At 35.4% G+C, this 23,178-nt stretch overlaps 1 protein-coding gene across 8 annotated transcripts in view; it reads left to right on the forward strand.

Moving 5' to 3' along the window:
* Window positions 1–23,178, forward strand: part of NBEA (neurobeachin) — a 612,623-nt gene that overhangs the window by 337,122 nt on the left and 252,323 nt on the right. The window lies entirely within an intron of this gene.

The following is a 23,178-nucleotide window of genomic DNA, read 5'->3' on the forward strand; positions in this document are numbered from 1 at the left end:
GTGCAAAAGCTTTTAAGTTTCATTAGGTCCCATTTGTTTATTTGTGTTCTTCTTTCCATTTCTCTGGGAGCTGGGTCAAAAAGAATCTTGCTGTGATGTATGTCATAGAGTGTTCTGCCTATGTTTTCCTCTAAGAGTTTGATAGTGTCTGGCCTTACACTTAGGTCTTTAATCCATTTTGAGTTTATTTTTGTGCATGGTGTCAGGGAGTGTTCTAATTTCATACTTTTATATGTATCTGTCCAATTTTCCCAGCACCACTTATTGAAGAGGCTGTCTTTTCTCCACTGTATATGCTTGCCTCCTTTATCAAAGATAAGGTGACCATATGTGCGTGGGTTTACCTCTGGGCTTTCTATCCTGTTCCATTGATCTATATTTCTGTTTTTGTGCCAGTACCAAACTGTCTTGATTACTGTAGCTTTGTAATATAGTCTGAAGTCAGGGAGCCTGATTCCTCCAGCTCCATTTTTCGTTCTCAAGATTGCTTTGGCTATTCGGGGTCTTTTGTGTCTCCATACAAATTGTGAAATTTTTTGTTCTAGTTCTGTGAAAAATGCCTGTGGTAGTTTGATAGGGATTGCATTGAATCTGTAGATTGCTTTGGGTAGTAGAGTCATTTTCACAATGTTGATTCTTCCAATCCAGGAACATGGTATATCTCTCCATCTATTTGTATCATCTTTAATTTCTTTCATCAGTGTCCTATAATTTTCTGCATGCAGGTCTTTTGTCTCCTTAGGTAGGTTTATTCCTAGATATTTTATTCTTCTTGTTGCAATGGTAAACAGTTACCATTCTTGATAAAGAAACAACATTACCAACACCTTAGAAGCCCCACTTGTACTCTCCCCATCCCCTCCAAGGTAACCACTGTCCTAAATTTAAGAGCATATATTACTTTTGACTACTTTTTATTTACATAACTAAAAGCATATAATATGAACTCTCTTGTCTGATTTCTTTTACTCAATATAACATTAGTGAGATTCATCCATATTGTTGCATATAATTTTAGATTGTTTATTCTCATAGCTATATAGTAGTCCATTTGTGAATATACCCGAACTTATTTATGAATTACACAGAATTTGACTATTATGAATAGTGTTGCTATGAACATTTTAGTATGTTTGTTTCTGATTCTGTTATTTTTTGGTAAACAAATAAGTATATTTCTGTTAGGCATATACCTGGTATTGCAATTGCTACGTCATGGTATAGGCTTATGTTTAGCTATACTGCTTAACAGTTTGACAAAATTTTCGTTTGTTCTGCATTCTCTCCGACACTTGACATTTTCTGTCTTTTTCATTTTGGCCATTCAGGTGGAAGTAAAATATACTGCATTATAGTCTTAATCTGCATTTTCCTGAATGCATACCTTTTTGTTTGTTTTATTTTACTGTAATGAATAGGAGTTCTAGTACAATGTTGAATTGAAATGTGATAGCGGACATATTGCCGTGTTCCTAATGGCAAGGAGAAAGCTTTAAATATTTTGCCATAATTGTGATATTTGCCATAGGGTTGTTTGTTTTTTGATAGATATTCTTTATCAAGTAGAAGGAAGTTCAATTCCCTTCCCTTCCCTTCCCATACTAGTTTGCTAAAAAGTTTTTATCCTCAATAGGTGTATAATTTTGTCCATGCTTCTTCTTCATTTATCATAGTGGCCATGTGATTTTTCTCCTTTTTTCTTCTAATGTAGTGATTCAGTTGATTGGTGTCATAATATGAAGCTGTTATATCAAAGGGTGATTATTAAACTGGATAATGTCTTTTCAAACTAAAAATTTCTCGAGTTTAAGTGCCTGACCTCTAGCAATGTGTTAGTACATAAATTGTTGTTTTTGTTAGCTAACTAGTAGTTCAATTAGTATGTCATTTGGGAGAATATACACCTTCTTCCATCCAAATTAATACAATGTTAAACAACTATTCTATGATATGAAACACAGCAGGCCACTGTGCTATGCACTGTGTAGAATACAAAGATATATAAGAATCAGTCTCAGCTCCAAGGAGCTACAGTCTAGTTTGTGAGATCATACCGATTCTTAGGTAATTATAATATTAACGTAAAGCAATGTTTAATAAGTTAAGTGAAACATTAACTAGATTGTATACTTTATAAAGAAATAGATGAATGTTCAGACTTTTCAGCCCCAAGGAATAGCACAGGATTGAAACAGTCAGGCTTCTTTCATTACATTAAATGAACCAGAATAAAGTATGAGAATGTTAGTAGTTAAAGGTAAGACTACAAAAGAGAGTTCAAATTCAATCAAGGAAGATCTCAAATGCCCAGTAAAGATTAGACCTGGTTGTGTAGGCAACTCAATTTTACAGATAAGAAAATAAGTCTTGCAAGGTCATGACCTGCCTGTGGTGATACCACATCAGAACTGGAGTTCTTAAGGAAAAAAATGTAATCTTCTTGATCCTTAATGAAATTTTCCACCCCTTCCAAACTAGTTTATCTGACTAATTATTACAATGGTGTTACTTTGTATTCATAAAAATAGTTTGTTTCTTGTCTTTTTTAATTGTATTCTTCTATGTCTAATTATATTTAATATTCCATTGTAAAACCAAATTGATGAGAAGTGGGGGAAAAAAAACAATTATTCTTTAGCCATGACAGATATAATAGGCATTCATGTCATATGATACTGAATGTTAAAAAGAGGTCACAGGGCACTAGAGAAAAAGGAAACAAGCAATATAGAACCTCTGGGTGATGAATGTGAGGGGAAACATCTTATATAGGGTACTAGCCAGGATATTTATCATTTAGTGCTGAAACTCTGGTGACATGGTAACTAGGTTTTTCTATAGTAGTCATGGTACCAGAAACCCATAGAATCTCTTCATGATGGCTTCTTTATCCCATTAGCTCAATGCTTTCTTAAACAAGAGGCAAAGGGCCACAAGTTTCGCTGGGAATGATGAAAATGCCGTTACCTATTCCCTTTTTTGTACTGTCCTTTTTATTTTAGTATTCAAAGCAAATCATGTAATTCTATTTTCTTTAACACATATTTAAGCACCACAAGGGTTAGCCCTTATTTATAGTCAGAAGTACAGGAAACATAAAAGGAGAAAGTACTAAGTGGATTTTGGAGTTAATAATTTTGTTGTTATTTTTATATAGCATAATGTCTTTTGGGTAGTAAAATATATATTTCAGAAAACATTAATACATATAAAAATGGTCAATAGATAGCTGTAAATGAATGAATTAATGAAGAAAATAACTGAATTGTTATTATCATTCCTTCATAAGCCTGGAAGTAAGGCATTATTCCTTTCTCATTCACTCTCTTTTTATCTCAACTTTGTAATAGGCTTACATTTTCAAAAAGTGTTGTAGTTATTTATAATATTATCCACTTTAATAATAAATGTTAATTTTGTAACATGAACCAAAAATTCATAAGTTAAATTAAACTGAAAATGAAAATGCTTAACTTTGGCAACAAAGGAAACTTTAGTTCAGTTTAGCCCCTAGTTTAGACTTTATTTCAAGTTTGAACTTGTACTAGAAACAAATGAGTAATCAGTTTGGTATGAACAATGCCGCTTTAGCACATGATTCTCTCGTGCCATCTGCCTTTATGTAATCTGGAGACCAGCAGTTACTGATGCGTAATGTAGCTGCTTTGCCCTCTGTCCTTAAACACATTAATACCAGCAGGATGTACACCTCATTATAAGTGACCGTACATACCAGTACCTTACAAGTTTGGGAAGATTTGAATTCTAAGAGAATTGAGTCGAAGAGAAATTTAGACATAGCCTATAGAAGCGATAAGTAAAGCATTCATCAAAAGTGCCAACCTAGGAAGACTCCCTGAATTAGGTGAATCAGGTGATGTTAAAATGAGGGAGGTTAGATGACTGGTAGAATTTTTAAGAGCAGTTACAGTTGGGAATCAAAGAAACTATATTGTCTAAAGTCAGAAATTAAAATAATGTCAGTCGGAAACAAGTTATGTCTAATCAGAGTATAAGCTATAAATAGCATTACTTAGGGAGGATGAGGAAATAAAACAGAGGTCATTCCTTAAAGCGGAAGTAAGAAGGTGAATCTATTTCAGAGAATTACAGGGCTCCACATGTTCAAGGGAACCATCAAAGTGTGTAGTACAAAAGAACACCTTTAAGTGAACTTCTGGGCTGACTGGAAAAGACAGAGAAGAAGAGCACTGAGAGACCATCGCCAGTGAGCAGGTCAGGGATGGCCAGGATATGTGACTTGTCCTAGTGCAGTCATTCTCCTAGCTCATGGACAATTGGCAGAAAGCAGGACATATTTTACATGGCTCTGTTGCTGGGAAAGACATGGAAAGAAATAGTAAATATATAAAAGTTGGGGACATGGAAAATTACTAAAATTATTCATAAAATTTGACCTTAATGACAAAAATAATGTTGATAACATTTCTATTAGTGTTTCAAAAGATAAATAGGGAAAATAATTTCAGGAAAAGGTACAAATTTGTGCATGTGCATGTTTAAACATAATCTTTTATGTTGGAGATAAATGGATATTTTCTTCTGTGTTTGGGACAGTGGTGAAACAGCGAGGCAGATAGGTACTGGGCTGTGATATGATGGGCTGGCCATATGAGAGTCCCATCTGGAAGGGTAAATCTAGCACAGAGGCCCAAGTGGTTTCTAGGGGTAACTAAGATAAACACTGAAAAGAAAGGAAATTCTAATACCCAGGCCCAGTCACAAACATACTGATTGGGAGAGCATGCAGTGGCTTACTGACTAACGCAGCAAGCAAAGGCCAGAAAACAGAAAAACCATGAACGTGATGCGTATCGATTTTAAATGTTAATATTATATTGGCACCTTATTATTGAGTCATTTGTCATGTTCTAAAGAGTATTTATATATCCCAAACTTCCATACCTAAATAGATTCTTTCTAACTTTAGTAAAAATTACTAAGTGATACATTACATCCCTAAGGCATTAAGTAGTACCCTTGAGATATGTATGAGTAATATGTCTCCAGAAGTGCCTGATATATAATCAAAGGAGTAATAATTTAATCACTCAGCATGTTACAGCCTATTTTTGTCAATGCTCTCTTATTTATGCTTTTTTTAAATCAAATCAAAGTATTTTAGCACCTACAATCTAGAATTGTAAAATATTTTAAAATTATTTATTCATTTTCAACCATGTCCATTTTGCAAATGGACTACCTTTCCTAGAGAGATAAGAATATAATATTGTACCATTCCCAAAGTTAATTATGAGGCTCACTTAAGGATCACCAAACAGAATTCAGTTTGAAGATTTTATCCACTTTTTTTACCTTTCCCTTTCAAAAGTATATTCCTGACACTGTTGGCTCAGATACCCTAGGTTTGAAACCCTGCATTGATTGAATTACATTTTTTTCGTCTTCAAGCATTATTTTTGTTCTTCAGGCAAACCTTTTTGAGCCTCTGCTGTATTAAAATTTTTAGTAAGGTCTATGGGAGCTCAGTTTTATTAATTTAAACTTTGGTAAATTAAGGTTGGCATGAGTGTATTTATGTATGATTTACAGAGTACTTTTTGATTATCTGTGGTATAAATTTTAAATATTTTTGTTTTAACTTTACAGTTCTTTTATAGTAACTGATTTTTTGTCTTTTTTCTTTTGTTTAACCATTTTACTTCTACCTGGTTAAAAAATACGAATCATATGTTTCTGTGTTTACAACTTTAAGAAATTAATATTTTCTTTGACTTATGTTAGTTGGAAATGTTTTATCTACGTTATGTGTCTAATACAGTAAAATCTCTTTTGATGTTATCAGTTTCATACTGAATAGGCAGGGACTGAATTCATTTATCTGACTTTGTATAAGACTCACCACAATGATATGCACATGTGGAAAGGGAATCTTAATAAATAACAGTTAACATGTATGATTTACATCATTTCCCGCTCCTTTCCATTTTCTTATTATGTTTTATATAGTTTTCTATAGAGATCCACAGTAAATGCAGTGGTATTTCATGTACGCATAAATAATTATATAAATGTGATAAGTTTTTAATATATTTTCTAAATATAAACTAGAGCGTATATATTTCTGAGTATAAAATGTAAATATGTTTATAAAATATATGATATAACTTGAACTTGAATGTTTTTATTTTGGAAAACATTTTAAAGGCAGGATTATTCCATAATAATATATCCTTCTGCTCATTTCCTCTAGATACTTAATAGCATTTATAATAAAATACTAATAATGTGACAACAAATACTGACCCTTTGTTTGCAAAACATATTGATTTTTACTTTATCTACTTTGAGTCTTCTAGAACACAATGGATGACTTTGAGCAAAATTTCCATTTTACTAGCAGAATTTTCATTCATACAGTTGTGAATTAAATATTTAAGTCTTCTGTGCCCCCATAATATTTCTACTACACAGTCTGAACTTCTTTCAAAATGTTTTTGTCACTCTGCTGTCACTTTCAGTTATTGATTAACAAGTAAAAGTATTTTTTACATTAAATAATAATTCACAGAGATAATTTTTATCTCTGTTTAATTGTAAATATTTAGAATAACTTAGGATAGAATAACTCTGGGATAAATTGAACTAGGAGTAAATAACTGAGAAACCTAGGAGATAATGCTGCACTAGTTAAAATTGAGAACAAAGTGAAAGTAACAGTTATTTCCTAAAATATAAAAAAAAATTAACTCAATATCTTGATTAAACAATTTTTGGTAACAATGATTAACCAACAAGGCAAGTAAACCTGAATTTCATTTGATGATTTTATTTTCTGAACCTTTGTTTAAAACTATATTGAGTTTTTTTATGATTGTTGATAAATGTGGCTGCCCTAAGCTTATAGCAGAAGATCAATGTTTTAAAAATTGAAACAGTATAGGTTTGTATTGATTAATGTGGCTAAATCAAAATGAGAGGTTTTGTAACAGCTTTCTTAGACAGGCTACTCCCCAGTAATGGCAACCTATCAATTTTAGCTTTCCACTGATAAATCAGCTTGAAAATTGGATGTCAAAATTTTTTTCACTGAAGGAGTGATTTTTCCATGCCCTTTAACCTTTTCTGATATATTAGATTGGTTTATAAGACTAAGCTCTATATTACAGAAAGCAGTTGTCAAATTGACATTCGGATAGATTTTCACATGATTGTAACTCCTATTTTTATCCATGTATATAAAATAAGCATATGTATAATCATCTGTGATTTGCCTGCCTAATTGTAAGGATTGTTCATCTTGAGAAAAATTCAGTCACACATTATGAAATTATAGATTGTTCTCGTTATGGCTCTCAGAAGTTCAAAGAAGGTCAACCTCAACTGCAAGATTAGGAAACATGCTTCCAGGGAGGTACTTTAGTTTTCACTGAGCAGGGACATTGATTGTTTTTTCCTCATGAATTGATTTTTTTCATTCTTTTCTTTTTTTAAATTTCCTTGAAAAATACTAATGGGTTAATTAATGGCAACTCTCCTATGTTGTTATGTGGTCAGTAGTAACTTGGTATGCTTTAGTAACAAAAAACAAAAACAAAACCTGACAATACTTTATTTCTAAGAAACCAGTATTGAGAACTTGAAATAACACTAGGAAAGATTTGATTAACAGCACAGAAAAACAGGCTTAATTTGGATTTAATGGGGTAGACTTCAGTGACAGCTGACACTGCCATACCTTCATGCCTATATAGCCGACTTTTAAGTTAGCATGAGAAGGTATTGATAGTGAAGTTTCTGTTGTATAATTACTTTTTGCTAGGGAAAAAAAAAAAAAAAAAGCATGGCATATTGATCTTGATGGGAGCTTTTGAGTAACAGTTTCCCTTGGCTAACAGTGAGTGTCATCTTTCAGCAGTGATAAATGGTAACGTTCCAGCTCCGCATAATTGCTTTGTGGTGAAATGAACCTCCTATACCCTTCTCTTTTTCCCATCAAGGAGATATAGTAATCATCTTTATCTCAAAGCCATGATTTACTGAACTAATCATCCTCTTAATAGAGGAAATTCTCCCCCCGCCCCCGAGTATGTCCAGTTTTTGCTAACTGAAACAGAAATGCATTATGAAACAATGGAATTTTTTCACATTTTAGGATCCCAAAATATACACGTTTCTAACCAACTGTCAATTATTCCTGACTTATTCTTTTACTCATCCCTCCATTCCTAGTCTACTAGGTAGCCTTTGATCTTCCTCTGAATGTAAATTAAAAAAGAAAAGATAGAGATGGTCAAATCTTATACACTTATTTTGACAATAGGAGGAATCATTAAATAAATAAATCTGTTAGTTTTCTGAAATTTACTACATTTGGCAAGTATAAAAATTTAGTTTATTTAGTTAAAACATGTTTTGGAAAGCCTTCTCCGGGTATATCGCTTATTTTTTTACAATTTTAAGTATTATTAATCTATTTTTTAGATTCTTTTTCTATGATTATTATCTTCATTAAGACGCAAATAAGATGGTTTGAATGTGAAAAACATATATTTCCTACCAATTCTGAAAAACTGAGATAATTTGTATTATTTTGTTAGCTTTTTGACAAAGATGTTTAATGTGTTATCAATTTTTCATTAAGCCTATGTTATATTTTGCTGAAAATAGATCTGTATTTACTTGCCAGTACTTTAATATTGCCCCTGGGTAATGACTTTTAGTTAAGTAATGTTATTTAAAGAATATCTGGCAGTCATTTTAGATCATTTTAAGACCGCTGTGAAGGGTTTGGATAAAGGTCATTTTCAATGATTGTACTTAGTTAAATAAATGTGAAAGGTTTCACAAAGGGAATCTTGCTTTTCAGTGTGCTGTCATAAATTTCCTCCTAGCACATCTGGGAATACCAAGTAAAATGTAGTTGTTTCTGCCTTGAAGGCAGTCTATTTTATATTTTCCTTCTCTTTGTTTATTTTCTCCTCATAATTCTGTTTATTCCCACAACTGAGCACAAAGGTTTCATTTTTGTCATAAATTAAATTTACCACTTTTGACAGTTTGTGGAAACCCCTATATATATTTCTCCAAATGTTTAAAACGAGATTTTTTTGCCTAAGACTTATTAAAAAGTATTACTTTTTATTTTTTTAAACAGTCTCCCCTCTAGTGTAACCCTGGTTCACAGTTTGCTCCCACTCTGGGCACAGCTGGCCTCTTGCTGTTCACAGCTGAAAAGTGAAATCAATGCTTGGTCTAACAAAATGCAGATGAAAGCCATTCTGATCATATATAGTCATTTCCCGTAACTTTATCAGCCATCAGTTACTTCTGTGCTCTCTGGAAATCATTGTTTATTCAAGTAAATACAGGCCCAACTTCTGTGTTGAGATGTGCTGTCTTCTAGGAAAATGATACTTCCTTAAAGCCATAAGCATTGTGAATAGCTCATCATTCTAGTTTTCTAAAGTAACTATTGCTTTTGTTCCCCCGAAGGAAACAAATCTAATCAAATCATTTATCATTTAAATGCTAGAAATTTATACTCTAAGCGAAGATGCCGCTTTATTCTTAATGTTAACACAATTTAAAATTTGGAAACAAAAAATGCTGAAATACCTCAATCCAAATTATCATTAACCTAGTATTTTCTTAAATATTTATTTAAACAGGATTGGATAGAAAGCTGTATTGTAGCTGAATGCTTCAAAGGTCACAGAACTACAACGAGTGTGATGGAAAACAGCCTTTCTCCTTCCTATTTTAAATGGTTCCTTCTTTGATTACAAGCATTTATTATAATTATCAAGAGATTAGTCTGTTGTTATAGAATCCTTGTAATGGAACCATTTAGAAGGAATATAATGGCAGTTTATTGGATTCTGCAAAAGAAAAGAGCACAGATAAAGTGGTCCTTTTTGATAAATGGTTCAACTGCTAGCTAAGTATACTAATTTTATTATTCTATCTCAGTTCATTTGCCTTAGTACTTTTTGTGACTCAGGGCACAATTTTTTCTAATAAATAAGCTGTCCTCTAGTCTTTTCTATGGTTTATGTCTTTTGTAGGGTTTCTGTATGTATGTGTGTGCGTGTGTGAGTGTGTTGTGAAAGAGGGGAAGTTTCAGAAATAAGTACCATTCAATACTGTTGATATGTAGTCTTTGTTTTAGAACTTATATTTGTACAATATCTTTCCTTAGATGGCTTTTTATTATTAATTTATATTTTATTTTTTAAATTATTGGTGTATAAGATGAGCCTATTAACTTATCACTTCTAGTTCATGTGTGCTTATTCTTCCAGTTGCAGTAAAAACAGTCCCAATGAAATAAGTACCTGAGGGGTTGTCAGATTTAAGACCTATTTAGTGCTAATATCTTTTCTATAAAAATCAATACAGTTAGCGCTCAGGGTAGATGTATTTTTGGATTTTTCCTAATTCCTCAGAGGCAAAGATACAGGCCTTAAAAACACTCTTTCTTTTGAGACTTTTGTCCATTTGAAGCCAGATACAAGAAAATCCAAGATACAATATTTTGAAAAATGCTAAAATTCAGTAAAGTGGATTTTCCTGTCCTTTTCCAGGCTAGCAACTAGTAGAACTGCAATGTTTGCTAAAATACTACAGTAAACAAACAATTAGGGAATCCATGCCTACAGAGAAAAGGAGCTAAGGTACTAAATGAAGTGCCAGGGTAGGTAGAAGGCTGAATTTCAGAAAAACTAGTTCTTGTGAAGTCAGAGACTAGGGTGAGGGATGGTAATGTTATTTTAGAGATTTTTAACTTCCAGAAAGCAAAGATCACCACATAGCGAGTACCTTGCACTGATAGGTATCTTGAGCATAATAAGTCTTCAAGAATATTTTTTAGAAAAAAAAATTTTTTTATCAAAGTACCAAAGGAAGCACCACTTTTTATATATATATAAATTTATTTATTTATCTATTTATTTTTGGCTGTGTTGGGTCTTCGTTGCTGCACACGGGCTTTCCTTAGTTGCAGTGAGTGGGGGCTGCTCTTCGTTGCAGTGCACGGGCTTCTCATTGTGGTGGCTTCTCTTGTTGTGGAGCACGGGCTCTAGGCGCACGGGCTTTCAGTAGTTGTGGCGTGTGGGCTTCAGCAGTTGTGGCGCACGGGCTCTAGAGCGCAGGCTCAGTAGTTGTGGCGCACGGCCTTAGTTGCTCCACGGCATGTAGGATCTTCCCAGGCCAGGGCTCGAACCTGTGTCCCCTGCATTGGCAGGCGGATTCTTAACCACTGCACCACCAGGGAAGTCCTGGAAGCACCACTTTTTAAATTTTAGATTGTTTATTTGTTTGGAGAATTTCAAACATATTATCTCTACTTTTTTATATGCCATGTTATCAATGTTCATACTGTTATTTTGTTAATACTGTTGCTATACAAAGTGCCTCATTAAGTTGGAGCAAATGTTTTATTCCTGAAGCTTACCTGAAAAGCCTTAAATCACTTATTATATACCACAAAAAGCTTTATGTGTCGTTTAAAATTTTCTAGGGATAATAACTTAGTATAAGGGTGTGCCTAGCCTTCTTTTCTTCATTACTGAGTTTCGTGTATGTTGTACAAATGGGGGAATTTGAAATTGCAGCTATACGCTATGGAAGTAATATAAAAAGGAGAGACTATTTAGTTATTTATTTATTTATTAAATAGTTATTTATTTTGGTTGCGCCAAGTCTTAGTTGCAGCACGTGGGATCTCTGTTGCTGCGTGCGGGATCTTTAGCTGCAGCACGCGGGATCTCCATTGCTGCGTGCAGGATCTTTAGCTGCGGCACGTGGGATCTCCATTGCTTCGTGCGGGATCTTTAGCTGCGGCACGTGGCATCTCCGTTGCTGCGTGCGGGATCTTTAGCTGTGGCACGCGGGCTCTTAGTTCGCCGACCAGGGATCGAACCCGGGCCCCCTGCATTGGGAGCGCAGAGTCTTACCCACTGGACCACCAGGGAAGTCCCAGGAGAGACATAATTTAGAAAGGATTTGTGAATAATAAGGATAATTAAATGTATAAAATCATTATACATTCTACAAGTTTACCCTGTTTTTTTAATTTAGCTCCATATTAATTTAATATTAAGCGTTGCTTAAAAGAATAGTATGTGTGTGTATGTGTGTGCACTAATATTTTACATAGATGTATATTGATAAATAAGAATTGTAGTTGCATGGGGTATATATAGATAAATAAGAAGTGTGGAAATGTGGAACATGAAGGAATTTCAAAAGGGAAATTTCTGTTCTCCCCATAATTCTTGTAAGAACCATACTTAAAATATCCAGAAAAGTGAAATCGAGGAATTTACACATATTAGTTGAAAACTTTATCTCTGTCATTAATTGTCAAACTAGACCATCAGGAAGTTATTTATTAGTTCTTACTAAATCTTCTTCAAATATAATTATGTATGCCAGTTTTGTAAATTAATATTCTATATGGCTGAATTTAGTTTTTCCACAGGTCTCAGATGCATCCATATCACTTTTGATGTGACTTTCATTAATCTGACTCTAGTCATTGCTGGTGCTAGAATCTATATGTAGGAAAGACAGTAGAACAATAGCAGTCAGTTTGGTAGGAGGCATCACAAGCACATGTTGCTCTTGGATGTTATATACCGATCAGTAAAAATAAACTTATCTGCAAATGCCATTATTCATATTTTATATCCAATATTTTTATTAATTTTATTTTGAGGAACTATAGTGGGCTAATAAGATTATGATTTCATCGTTTATGAAATAAAGCACACAAAAAATAAGGTTTGCATTTACTTGCTAGGACTATAACATGGCAACTGAGTAATACTACTGAAAAGTAAAATAAGTTAAAGATACTCTGCATTTGCTTAGTATTTGGAACAAATGGGAATAGGAGTTTCACTTCTAGGATTTATTACAGGTCTAATCCTTTTAAAAGCCATTGAAAACCATAATTTTTTTCATATGCTTGTGGAAAACATATTGGCTGACAAAACTTAATTTAAACTAATATGTGGCTATTTGTTGTCTTTATCCAATTTAGTGTAAATATTTATACATTTCTTTGCAGAAATACTAATTTATTTGATTATGGAGTACTAACCCAAATGCTACCAGGAGTGATACATTATACAAAGTAGCTGCGCCATACCACTTCTCTGACATCCAGAAAATTATGGTTTGCAAAACATATTCATTCAATCCCAAGGGGGTGGATAAGAACCATACAAACAATAAAAATAGTAAATTAAAGTTGCCATGAGACCTGGAGAGATGAGAAGGGAAATAATAAAGTCAGGTGTTTGGATAAATGGAACTTTCTTTTCCCTAGATAATTTCAAATTAAGAATGGTAACCTGGCCCAGAACCAAAGGTGTTGAGACACAGAAGTTAAAGACTCGGTAGAGTCAGCAGTATTCAAAAGGAAGGTCCAAATAGGGTGCAGTGTGACTGTTAATGACCTTCCAGGTCACTGTTGAACGTTCCATTGGGAATTATTTCCTGTTACCGTTGTATTGGTTGATCCTCCAGAGCCGGGACTTCTAGCTGAATCCAGTTCATAACTATAATCCACATTCTTTCTGAGAAGCTACTTCTTTACAGCCTCACTGGACTAGCCCTACCACTACGACTAATTGGATTCAAATTGTGTTTAATCGGAACAGTTTGTCCAGTTAACCTAAAGTTGAAGGCTAGCAGTTGCAGTCAGTAACTGAGCCCCGCACAGCACCTTAGAGCATTAACCTGGAGCAGTGGTGGATACTTCCTCTCAAAACACATGTTTAGCACATAAGAAAGATTTTGAACATTCTCCGGGTAGCCTACTAAACTTAAAATTGAAGAGTTCGGGGCTTCCCTGCAGATGCAGTGGTTAAGAATCCGCCTGCCAATGCATGGGGCAGGGGTTCGAGCCCTGGTCTGGGAAGACCCCACATGCCGCGGAGCAACTAAGCCCATGTGCCACAGCTACTGAGCCTGCCCTCTAGAGCCTGTGAGCCACAAATGCTGAGCCCGCACACCACAACTACTGAAGCCCGTGCGCCTAGAGCCCATGCTCCACAACAAGAGAAGCCCGCGCACTGCAACAAAGAGTAGCCCCTGCTCACCGCAACTAGAGAAAGCCCGCATGCAGCAATGAAGACCCAACACAGCCAAAAATAAATAAGTAAAATAAATAAATTTTTTAAAAAAATTTCTTTTTAATTGAAGAGTTCCCACTAGATTTTACTTTCATCCTAACTGAAGCAAACTGTAAATGCAATGCTACAAAAATTAGGATAATTATGTCAGAGTTTAAGTAATAAACGATAACAGGCTTCATTACCAAACTTAATATCCTTTGATATGCTTTTTTCTTTGACATTTTTGTTTGGTAAGAAGTTGGAATCCAAGGCATCATCAAAAAATCATTTATTTCAGAAAATTTTCTGATTATCATAGTTAGATAATTGAAATGTAGAGGCCCTTTTGTTTACTCAGATTCAAACTTTTATGGAAAATTCTAAAAATCTTTTTCCTTATTGGAAATTTTTGTATATAAATTCTACCAGGGCTTCCCTGGTGGCGCAGTGGTTGAGAATCTGCCTGCCAATGCAAGGGACATGGGTTCGAGCCCTGGTCTGGGAAGATCCCACATGCCGCAGAGCAACTAGGCCTGTGAGCCACAACTACTGAGCCTGCGCTCCGCAACAAGAGAGGCCGCGATAGTGAGAGGCCCGTGCACCACGATGAAGAGTGGCCCCCGCTCACCGCAACTGGAGAAAGCCCTCGCACAGAAACGAAGACCCAACACAGCCAAAAATAAATAAATTAATTAATAAATTCTACCAGCGTATACTGATTTGCAGCTTTGAAGTACCTAAAACACTGAGACAACTGGAAATACAATCTTAATTTCACTTTTTCCAAGTTGAAGGAAACAGGTATGAAAATACCTTGTCTATCCTCGAATTCAGCTTCCCTTCCATTTAGATTTGTTTTTGATTACACAGAGCAAACCTAGACTCAAGTTATGCACCTTTAGGAGGAGTCTCTCTAATTGGCTCATGGTCCCTGTGGATATTTGTTGAACAGTACACTTACCAGGGGTTTTATCTTCAACACCAGGAGCCCATTGTAGATATTCTATTGTAAGATACAGCCTATCACAGTAACTAAGGCTTACCTTTCTATTTGAACTATTTTGTATCATCATACCTAGACAGATGTACTAACTGTAGGGAAATAACATATCTTGTCCTTCTGAAAAGGAAGAGATTGTTTAGTTAACTTATTTATATGTCTTTGTATAGCCAAGGACCAGAGAGTTAATTCCAGAAAATGTCTTACCTGATTATTTTCTATCTTGCTCCTCATCAATGATGGACTGATCTGTCTCCACCATACAAGGGAACACTTAAACGGGACTCTATACAGATCAGAAAACACTGCCTCTAGGAACAGAAACTTACGTATTTCTTTTTTTTTTTTGGCTGCATTGGGTCTTCATCGCTGCGTGCAGGCTTTCTCTAGTTGCGACGAGCAGGGGCTACTCTTCGTTGTGGCGTGCAGGCTTCTCATTGCGGTGGCTTCTCTTTTTGCAGAGCACAGACTCTAGGCGCGCGGGCTTCAGTAGTTGTGGCTCACGGCCTGTAGAGAGCAGGCTCAGTAGTTGTGGCGCATGGGCTTAGTTGCTCTGCGGCATGTGAGATCTTCCCGGACCAGGGCTCGAACCCGTGTCCCCTGCATTGGCAGGCAAATTCTTTTTATTTATTTATTTATTTATTTATTTATTTATTTATTTATGACTGTGTTGAGTCTTCGTTTCTGTGCGAGGGCTTTCTCTAGTTGTGGCAAGTGGGGACCACTCTTCATCGTGGTGCGCGGGCCTCTCACCATCGCGGCCTCTCTTGCTGCGGAGCACAGGCTCCAGACGCGCAGGCTCAGTAATTGTGGCTCACGGGCCCAGTTGCTCCGTGGCATGTGGGATCTTCCCAGACCAGGGCTCGAACCCGTGTCCCCTGCATTGGCAGGCAGATTCTCAACCACTGCGCCACCAGGGAAGCCCAGCAGGCAAATTCTTATCCACTGCACCACCAGGGAAGTCCCCAGAAACTTACGTATTTCTTTACCAATGAAGAAAAGAATTGTCACCTCGGGACACAAGGGAGGATGTAATTCTGTTGTCTTCTTTCTTCCTTCCCCTCCTTCCTTCCTCTTTCTTTCCTTATTTATGGTCTTACAGTAGAGCTTAAATTATGTATATAATAATTGATGAAAATTTATGCGTCACAGTAACGCTGTAATATTTTAAAACTTTAGTTTTTTCAAGTTGTTATTGTAAAGATTTTCCAAATTAAATGAAAATGGTCTGATTCTAATTTACCAGTAAATTCAAAGAATTGATACAAATTTATTCTTCTTGCTATACAAGCAAGAGCTCGTATTAACCAAACTTGTTGTAAAAATGGGCATTAGTGGCTCTAGATCCTGCTGTCTCCTCTGCATAACATATGCATACACATAAACACAGAACACAGACTCAGTCTTGGGAGATTTCTAAACCTATGCTAGCTAGATTAACAAATTCTCTGCCAGATAATAATTCTGATTTCTGCTCTGACCTTTATTATTTTTTTTCTACTTATATTAGGTTTACTTTCCTCTTCATTTACTAGTTTTTTGAGATGCAAGCTTAGGTTATTGTTTTTAGACTTTCTTCTTTTCTAATATAAGTATTTAAAGCTATAATTTTTTTCCTATTCACTGCATTAGCTGCATCTCACATTTGTTATATTTTCGTTATCATCAAGTTTGAAACATTTCCTACTTTTTATTTCTTTAATAACCTATGTATTATTTATGTGTGTTGTTTAATTTGCACCTATTTGGGGTGTTTATAGATATCTTGTTGTTATTTATTCCATTGTAGTCAAAGAATATACTCCTTATAATTTCAATTACTTTAAATGTAAAGGTTGCTTTATGACCTAGTATATATGGCATATCTTGGGGAACATACTATGTGCACTTGAAAATGGTGTGCATCCTTTAGTCATTGAGCATACCCATCTATAAATTTAAATTAGGTCAAAGTGGTTGATAATATGGCTCATATGGTCTGTGTCTTTACTGATTTCTTGTTTACTCGTTTTATCTATTGAAGAGGGGTATTAGAATCCCCTGGTATCATTGTGAGATTATCTATTTCTTCCTTTAATTCTGTCAGTTTTGTTTCATGTACTTTGAGGCTCTGATATTAGCTAAATACCAGGAATATTATATCTTCTTGAAGAATTGACCCCTTTATCAAGATTAAATATCCCTCTTTATTTCAGGTAATACTCCCTGTTTTAAAATATACTTTGCCTGTTAATGACATAGCCACTCTAGCTTCTTCTCTTTTTTTTTTAACATCTTTTTTGGAGTATAATTGCTTTATAATGGTGCATTAGTTTCTACTGTATAACAAAGTGAATCAGCTATATGTATAAATATATCCTCACATCCCCTCCCTCTTGAGCCTCCCTCCCACCCTCCCTATCCCACCCCTCTAGGTGGTCACAAAACACTGAGCTGATCTCCCTGTGCTATGCAGCAGCTTCCTACTAGCTATCTATTTTACATTTGATAGTATATATATATGTCCATGTCACTCTCTCACTTGGTCCCAGTTTACCCTTCCCGCTCCCCATGTCCTCAAGTCCATTCTCTACGTCTGCATCTTTATTCCTGTCCAGCCCCTAGGTTCATGAGAACCATTTTTCTTTTTTAGATTCCATATATATACACATGCTTTAGCATACGGTATTTGTTTTTCTCTTTCTGACTTACCTCCCTCTGTATGACAGACTCTAGGTCCATCCACCTCACTACAAATAACTCAATTTTGTTTCTTTTTATGGCTGAGTAATATTGCATTGTATATATGTGCCACATCTTCTTTATCCAGTCATTTGTTGATGGACACTTAGGTTGCTTCCATGTCCTGGCTATTGTGAGCAGTGCTGCAATGAACATTGTGGTACATGTCTCCTTTTGAATTATGGTTTTCTCAGGGTATATGCCCAGTAGTGGGATTGCTGAGTCATATGGTAGTTCTATTTTTAGTTTTTTAAGGAACTTCCATACTGTTCTCCATAGTGCTGTATCAATTTACATCCCCACCAACAGTGCAGGAGGGTTCCCTTTTCTCCACACCTTCTCCAGCATATATTGTTTGTAGATTTTTTGATGAGCCACTCTAGCTTCCTATGCTTATTGTTTATATATCCTTTTCCATCCATTTGCTTTCAACCCATCTGTGTCTTTGTATTTTCAGTGCATCTCTTGTACACAGCATCTAGCTGGGTATTGCTTTTTAATCAATTTTGATATCTCTTTTCCAATTGGAATATTTAGTCTATTAGCATTTAATAATTAGTAATTGTTGATATGGTTAGATTTAGCTCTATAATTTTAATATTTGTTTTCTGTATATCTCCTCTGTTTTTTTTGTTTCTTTGTTTCTTTGTTTTCCTCCTTTTGCCTTTCTTTTGGATTATTTGACTATATTTTAGAATTGCATTTTAATTTATGTATTGGCTTTTTAGCTCTATTTTTCAAGTGGTTTATCTAGGGATTATGTTATACACCTTAGTTTTCAATCTACATAGATTTAATAGTGTACCACTTCATGTAAAATTTAAAAACCCTGTAACCCTATGAATCCATTTACCTGCCACATACCCTGCCGAGAATCCTCTGTGCTCTATTTCTTGTATAATATATTATTACACCTGCCTACCTTAGGAATACCACAAGAGCATATCATAATTTTTGCTTTGGCATCATATATATGTTTACAAAATTAGGAGGGAAAATATTTATATTACCCATACATTTACCATTTCTAGTGCTCTTTGGTCATTTCAGAAGATTCAGGTTTCCATCTGGCATTTTCCTTCAGACTGAGAATTTCCTTTATCATATCTGATAGTGCAGATCTATTGTCAGTGAACTCTCATACTTTTTCTTTTGCGGCAAAGGTGATTATTTTGTCTTCTAGAAGGATATTTTCACTAGATGTGGAATTCTGGGTTGATAGTATATTACTTTTCTTTCAGAACTTTAAAGACGTTTTTTTTACTGTTTTCTGCGCTCCGTTTTTTTCCTTCCTATATGTAATGTGTATTTTTCTCTGGCTGCTTTCAAAATTTTGTCTTTATCTTTGGTTTTCAACGGCATGACTATGATGTTCCCTAGGTGTGGTTTTTGTTACCTTTATCCTCTAGGGAATCACTCAAATTCTTAAATCTGTCAATTTATATCCTTCCAAATGTGGGAAATTTGGTGCCATTTTTTATTTAAATAGTTTTCTGCTGCACTCTCTTCTGTTTTGGGGACTCCAGTTGCATGTACAATAGACCTTCTGATATTTTACTACAAATACCTAAGTCTCTGTTAGTGTTTTCAATCATTTTTCTCTTTCTCCTTCAGGCTGGATAATTTCTACTGATAAATCTTGAGTTTAACTGACTTTCTCTGTATTTCCCTTCAGCTATTAAACCTATCCAATGAATTATTATTTCCGACATTTTACTTTTGCATTTTAAAATTTTGATTTGCTTCTCTTTCAAAATTTTCCATTTGCTGAGATTTCCTATTTTTCATTCATTATGATTGTGTTTTCCTGTACTTCATTATAATAGTTACTTTGAAGCCCGTGTCTAATAATTTCAACACTTGAATCATTTTTTGGTTGACATCCATTGATTATCTGTTTTCTTGAAAATGGGTCATAGTTTTCCAACTTTTTGTAGCTTTCTGTCGTATCCCAGAAATTGTAAATGTTATGTGGTAGAAACTGGATTCTGTTATATTCCTCTAAGGGGTATTGATGTTATTCTTTTAGCAGGTAGTTAACTAGGTTAGACTCAAACTGTGTAAAGTCTGTCATATCTACAGTGGGTTGTGGCTCAGATCTTAGTTCAGACTACTTTTGTCTGTCTTACTCATGCATAGTTCACAATCCAGCAAGAGACTTGAAAAGGATTTAAACATAGAATTTGGCATTCCCCTTCTCAGGCACTCTCTTTTTCATGGTTCCCACCTCACTCTCCAGCATTCCTGTCTACCTCAGGCTCCTTCCCTTTGTTCCTATGTCCAGAAGCAGGCTTTCTATCAGTTTCAGTCACCTGCATCATTGCCATGATTGTAGCTGCCTTGGAGACAAACCCTCAAAAATGAAGAACTCACCCTGTATCGATCACTTCCTTCAATTTTAACACCCCTGCAGAATCACACTGATTTTGTTTACTCTGCACAGCTCTCAGGTTGTTGTTGTTTCTAGTTTGCTCAGATTTTATGGTTGTTATCTGTGGAAGATTCAGTTTATTAGGAGCTTATGCCTCCAACTAGGAGTGATTTTTCATTCCTCTCTTTTCCTCACCACTCTTCCAATACCCCTTTCCTCTGCCTCTGTATTATGTCAGCTGTTCCTATTGGCTCTGTCTATAAAATATATCCAAAATCTGATGTCTTTTCTCCAGCTCCAGTGCTATCTACCACAACTGTTTCCATCTCAACTTCTCCAGCACCCTCCTACCTAACCTATCTTTCAGCTTCCACACTAACCCTGTACTGATTTTTTCCTCACACAGCAGCCAAAGTGAGATAAAGGATAAATCAAATCTTATTACTACTCCTTTCTTAAACTCTTCCAAAGACTCCTTCAAAATCCTAAATGATCCTGCACCTTTCTAATTTCAGAACACATTTGATCCTCTTATTTTCTAAGCTTAAGCCACACTAACATCCTTTCTGTACTCAAACATACCAAGCTCATATCCAGTGTAATGCCTTCTCAGCTAGCTCTCTCTACTGTCTAGAATGCCTTTACCTTTTGTCTTCGGGTGACAGGATTCTTCTCATCACTGAGATATCTGCTCATATGTTACCGTCTCATAGAGGCTTTCCCTAAATACAGTGTATGTAATACAGTCACTCTATATCCCATAACTAAGCTTTATTTTCATCATAACTCTTCTTATTATCCTTTTTGAAACTTTTTTTTACATACTTATTGTCTGTTTCCTCCATGAAAATGTAAATTCCATGAGGGCGGAGATCTTTTCAGTCTTGATCATTATTGTATCCCTAGCGCCTAGAAATAGTGGCTGTTCTAGTATAGCCATTAAATAAGTATGTGTTTATTGAATATTGAACCTGCTGGTTGGGCTTGGTGTATGAGTTCTTGACCCTCCTCTCCTTATCTGTGAAATTTGGGGTTAATATACATCTCACACAACTGTTATAAGGATTAAATGATATGTTTATAGAATATAATATGGTGCCTAATTCATATTTGTTCCTCAGAAAACATTAGCTCAAAGAGAGTCACAAAAAAGAAAACAGAGACATCTAGCATGCCCTGATTTTTTCAGAGCACGAGAAATGATAAAATTTTTAAAACATCGTAACAAAACCTTGAGAAAGACAAAGAGGGAAAATAACTTTAGAGTTCAGAATATCAAAGATGATCAAAAAACTTCACACAGGCCTGGATGCTGTCTGTAGTCTGGCTCAACCCTTCCTCCTCCTACTGCCTCAGTGCACAATAACCTTTCTTCTTCTGTATTTTACCATTTCTAGTCTGGAATTTGTAGACTGGAAAGTTCCCTGGGAATGTTTGGGTGGGATTCAAACTATGGAATGCTTGATATAATCACAAATCTCACTGAAACAAAATTCATTTATCCATTCATTTATTTATGGAGCACTCCAATGTTAGAATAAAAGGAGAAAATCACTATAAAATCAATGTTATTAGAGTTAGAAACTTTAGGGTTATAGTTTTTCAGTGTGGCTGTAGCACAGGGTCCATACCTCTTCTTTCCTCCTTCACCTGGTACATCCTTCTTTATTCTTTAAAGGCTTATTTCTAGCATCATCTCTCCCTGACCTCTCCAGGCGAATTCATAAGTCTTTCTCGTTTGCCCTCAAAGCACTTTATTCAAACATCACTCACCACATTATATTGTAATTGTTTGTATCTTGTCCTCATCTTCTCAAGTAGAAAATACTCCTTACTAATCTTTATTGGCCTAACTCCTAACACAGGTACTAGAGGATAGTAGTTACTGAAAACAGGTCCTATAATAGAGGTTATTTCTAAGGACTGGGGTACAGCAGTGATCAAGACAGAAGAGGTCTCTGCCCTCATGAGCAAGTGGGAGGTTGCATGAGTGAGCTAACATACTGATCAGCCCCTGGCTTATAGTACCTAATGGTTTTAGGGTTTTTTTTAACTTCTTTATCCTTTTTTTTTTTTTTTTTTTTTAGCTGCGTTGGCTCTTCATTGCTGCACGCAGGCTTTCTCTAGTTGCGGCGAGTGGGGGCTACTCTTCATTGCGGTGCACGGGCTTCTCATTGTGGTGGCTTCTCTTGTTGCAGAGCACAGGCTCTAGGCACGCAGGGTTCAGTAGTTGTGGCACGTGGGCTCAGTAGTTGTGGCTCGTGGGCTCTAGAGTGCAGGCTCAGTAGTTGTGGCACACGGGCTTAGTTGCTCCGCGGCATGTGGGATTCCCGGACCAGGGATTGAACCCATGTCCCCTGTGTTGGCAGGCAGATTCTTAACCACTGTGCCACCAGGGAAGTCCTACCTAATAGTTTTAAATGAAAAAATCACCACATCCCTGACAACATATTCCGAAGTATGATCCAAGGGCTGTCAATAAGTGTTACTTGAGTAAAGTATTACATGGTCAAATGAGTTTGGGATGTTGAGTTGGGATGTTGAATTAAAGAAAATTAAACAGTTTTGTTTAATGCAGATTTCCACTTGCATAGGAAACTCTTCACTAGAGCCCTGTTTAGGGGCTTTGTTAATTGAGTTTTTCTATATGGGACAGTATTCTAAAACATTTTTTAATAGTCTTTACCTCTGTCTTGAGGCAATTGTAAGAGAAAAGTTTTTTGGTATTTTGCAAAGGGTTATTGCCATCTTTAAATAGTTCATTAATCAATCATATCTGTCTATTGCTTTAGAAAGAATATGGTTTTTGGGAAGACAGAGGTCATTTATTATCAGCTAAACTGTATATCACTTTATCCTCATTATTTATATTTAGATTCAAAAAAACTTCCATTGAAGGTCAAATCAATATATATGGATTGGTGAATTTTGAGCTGTGTGCTGAGTTTTCTAGTCATGTCTTTATGTCATTGTTTTAA

Source organism: Balaenoptera ricei, chromosome 18 (genome assembly GCF_028023285.1).
Source record: "Balaenoptera ricei isolate mBalRic1 chromosome 18, mBalRic1.hap2, whole genome shotgun sequence".
Lineage (NCBI taxonomy): Eukaryota > Metazoa > Chordata > Mammalia > Artiodactyla > Balaenopteridae > Balaenoptera > Balaenoptera ricei.